This window comes from Elephas maximus, chromosome 4 (assembly GCF_024166365.1).
Source record: "Elephas maximus indicus isolate mEleMax1 chromosome 4, mEleMax1 primary haplotype, whole genome shotgun sequence".
In the NCBI taxonomy this organism is placed as follows: domain Eukaryota; kingdom Metazoa; phylum Chordata; class Mammalia; order Proboscidea; family Elephantidae; genus Elephas; species Elephas maximus.
Window position 1 is genome coordinate 89,835,737 of NC_064822.1, and position 3,961 is coordinate 89,839,697.

Sequence of the window (3,961 nt, forward strand, 5' to 3'; positions counted from 1 at the left end):
TGGGGTTGGGCTGCTCCCCTCCCCCAGCAGGAACTGATCAAGTGTCATATAGAGTTGAATAAACAAAGCATGCGGAAACAGCAGAGACGCAGTGTGTATGGGGAGGTTACTCACTGGACCCACTCCAGAAGGCTGTTAATACTGCCATTTCCTAAGCTCTGTAAATTTTGTTGCCATGAATCGGAATAGACTAACAATGGCAACTGTTTTTTTTTTTTTTCTGGTTTTATAGTTTTTGAGCAAATTACCTAAGGTGTGGGAATTAAATAAGATATATATGTGAACATTAACAAATGGGAAACAGCATGCACTTTTTTGTCAACTTCCTACCTACTTCCCTTTAGGACAAGCTGCAATTGTGAAGGGGAACAGGTAAGGGAGGGCAATGGGGCACCTAAAGGAGGTGCTGAAACATGGTCAAAGTTGGAGTCTATTACTTCAGCTGGCTAGTAAAAGCCCTTCTTGATAACCATTATAATCAGTGTTAGACCTCAACTGAGACTTTTGGAGAATAGAAAGAAAACAGTGGAGAGGTTCCCCTGGGCAGAAACTAACTTGTATTGAGAACCTAAAATGTTCTAGATCATTTATATAAAGGGTCAGATAGAAAATATTTTAGGTTTCAAGGGCCAGACTGTCTCTGTTGCAAGTACTGAACTCTGGCATTGTAGCAGGAAAACAGCCACAGATAACATGTAAATGAATGAGCATGACTGTGTTCCAATAAAACTTTATGGATACTAGGAGAATGAAGAACACCAAGGACACAAGGTGATTACGAGCCCAAGAGACAGAAAGGGCCACACGAACCAGTGACTACATCATCCTGAGACCAGAAGAACTAGATGGTGCCCGGCTACAACCGATGACTGCCCTGACAGGGAACAGAACAGAGAACCCCTGAGGGAGCAGGAGAGCAGTGGGATGCAGACCCCAAATTCTCATAAGACCAGACTTAATGGTCTGACTGAGACTGGGAGGACCCCGGTGGTCATGGCCCCCAGACCTTCTGTTGGCCCAGGACAGAACTATTCCTGAAGCCAACTCTTCAGACATGGATTGGACTGGACAATGGGTTGGAGAGAGATGCTGGTGAGGAGTGAGCTTCTTGATCAGGTGGACACTTGAGGCTATGTTGGCATCTCCTGCCTGGAGGGGAGATGAGAGGGTGGAGGGGGTTAGAAGCTGGCAAAAAGTACACGAAAAGAGAGGGTAGAGGGAGAGAACGGGCTGTCTCATTAGGGGGAGAGTAATTGAGGGTGTGTAGCAAGATGTATATGGGTTTTTGTGTGAGAGACTGACAATTTGTAAACTTTCACTTAAAGCACAATAAAAATTATATTAAAAAAAACTTTATAGATACTGAAATTTGTATTTCACTTTCCCACAAAGGAGATTGTGCTGACCATTCAGTCCTCTTGGTGGTTGTATTTTCTATTATAAAACTACAAACTGGTAGCTGGCTTGCACATCAGTCTCTCTGGAGCTTGGTTACTATTAGTTACCAGTGTGAGCCTGAGTGATCACTTCAGCTGCCCTAGCAAAGTAAGGGGCTTGGAGATGTCCTAAGATGAGAGCTTTACGTATTATGACCTAAATAACACAGCTCTGTCTGAGCAACCAGGCAAACCCAGCCAGCCTCCTCCTCTAACATCTTTGTTTTGCTTTAAGTGCCATACCAATTATTATAAGTGATGACTAGTACTTATAATTTAAAATGGCAAACAACTCTAAATGGCTCTGATGGAGAGTAAGTTCAGACATTGTTACTAGAGACTGGATGAAAGATACCCCTTTGGATTACTATTTGAAGTGTTGACTTTAGTTATACAAAATGCCAGATTATCTCTCGCACTGTCAAAATATTCTTTCATATTTCTCCTCACTGTTTATGTTATCAATGAGTTCATAGGTAGACTCCAGAACTCAAATTTTTATTTGCTCTTGAGTGAACTTTGGTTTACAGAACTGTGATCATTTTTCACATTGTTGGAGAAAACTTAAAATGTTGCAATAATGGATTTTCTGTGGTTATTGAAACTTTGGTAGTTCATTTCAAATTCTAAAAATCTTAACATAATCTGTTTTGGCTCTTCTTCTGATTATGCTTAGAGTCAGGCACTCACACACATTAGACCATAAACTTGATTGATTTGAAATGACCATTGAAATCTATGGTTTGGAATTCTAAGCACTGTGTCCACTCTGGGCAATGGAAAGAAACTTGGAAGCACTTAATCTGTGAAGAGCTTGGAGACCTGGAAACTGATATGTGTGAGCCATAAGCGTGTGTATACCTACTGATAAAGACAGAGTGTTTGCAGCAAGTCAGCCATCCATTCGTGGGCACTTCCCTTTCCTCTGTGGCAGCACCAGAGCAGAGGCACAGAGACCTGAGTGCAAACAAGAAAAACACATTACCACCTGGGAGTCAGCGGCAGGTTCAGGCACATCCATTCCTTTGGCATTTGAGCAGCTGGTTTCCACAGCATTAACCCAGAATCACAGGGACAAAAGAGTCAGATGAACAACAGATAAAACAGTAGGCCCCTAACGTCACCCTCAACCTTCTCCTACTCCATCCTCCCACCAAAATGAAATAAAAAAAACCATGTGGTGTTTTGCCAATCTACACATCAAAATCATCTTTTGCTTTATACATGTCCTGTGAAAAACTATGAGGATTATTAAAGTCATTTTAAAACACAAAATAAGAAACATTTATTGAACACATGCCATGTTCAATAAACGCTTTCTTACTGTGTGAAATGGTTAATTTAAGCTCAGAACAATACTTGGAAGCAGCTTTTAGCAGACCCAATCAGAGGCTGATGCAGAAGGTGATCAGGCAACACAACCGTGGTCGAATATCGTAAACGGCAAAACTCAAATTTGAAAGCAGATCTCTTGTCTCGGAATTTATGTCCCTTCCGTTATCCAGCTATCACATGTCTACAGCACAGTGTTGGGCACAGTCTTCTTAAAAACAGTGAAAGGGAGCAGAAAGCTATTGCAGGAGAAAGAGCCAAGAGGAAAACTGCTGAGAGTGCCAGGATAGGATAGAGGACAGAAACACACAGGGTAGGATGAAATGTTAATTAGAAGCTTTCTCCCTTAAATAGACAGAGGGCTGCTAATACCCAGGTGTGTCTCTCAAACATTCATTCATCCAGCTTGGACACAACAGAGGCTTGGTGCGGCAGCTCTGGGGAGGCTGGGGAAGTTGCCTCAGTGGTGGTGTGGACCTGAGGCTGCCATTCCACTGTGCAGCAGGCACAGGATAACAGAGGGCAAACATGAAGGAGGACCTGGCATCGCCTGCCATCTAGCAAAGCACAGGAACGTGAACCAGAACCACGGCCAGGACAGTGCTGTTAGCCCATTACCTGACCGGAGGTAGGTGCCCGCGGATGCTCCAGGAACCCAGAAGCAGCACCTTCATCAGACTGCAGGGTTAGGTCAGAGATACTGAGTGGGCTGTGGGCTAAGTCTCTGGAAAATGAAAGCAGCAAGAAGCACTTGGCTCATTTTCGTCTTTTTTTTGCAGAGACTAAGGACAGCGTGCTGCTAGAGTAGCTCTGTGTGGTTCAAAGCCTGGGCAGAGCGAAACTGTTTCACCACCACACTTTCATTCAGAAACCACAGAAGTTAGCTGGAGGGTGTGTGTGAAAGGAAGAAGGAGTGGCTCCACCTACTCTCCTCCGGAATAAAGGGTGGCTGTGGGCCCGGAAGTGTGTGTGTGTGCGTGTGTGTGCGTGCATGTTTGCATGCATATGAACGAGTGCGGAAGTATGTGTCATGCAGGGACAGAGTACTCAATAAGCAAGGTATGCGCAGGCTTACTTGTGCTTCCTTACTAGTCTGTCATGCAGAATTTCACCTGTTTTGTGAAACTGCACCATAGATTAGTAAATAAATACAATTAAGCCCATGCGTACCTTGCTTACTGGTTGATCCACCC

The 3,961-nt window shown here is 43.8% G+C and overlaps 1 long non-coding RNA gene across 1 annotated transcript; it reads right to left on the minus strand.

Moving 5' to 3' along the window:
- Nucleotides 1-477: 477 nt before the first annotated feature.
- Nucleotides 478-3,587, minus strand: LOC126075291 (uncharacterized). The gene is made up of 3 exons (XR_007517148.1): nucleotides 3,387-3,587; nucleotides 2,302-2,393; nucleotides 478-1,149 (listed from the first exon to the last, which is right to left on the minus strand). It is a non-coding gene; the product is annotated as an uncharacterized LOC126075291 (long non-coding RNA).
- Between the last annotated feature and the right edge of the window lie 374 nt (nucleotides 3,588-3,961).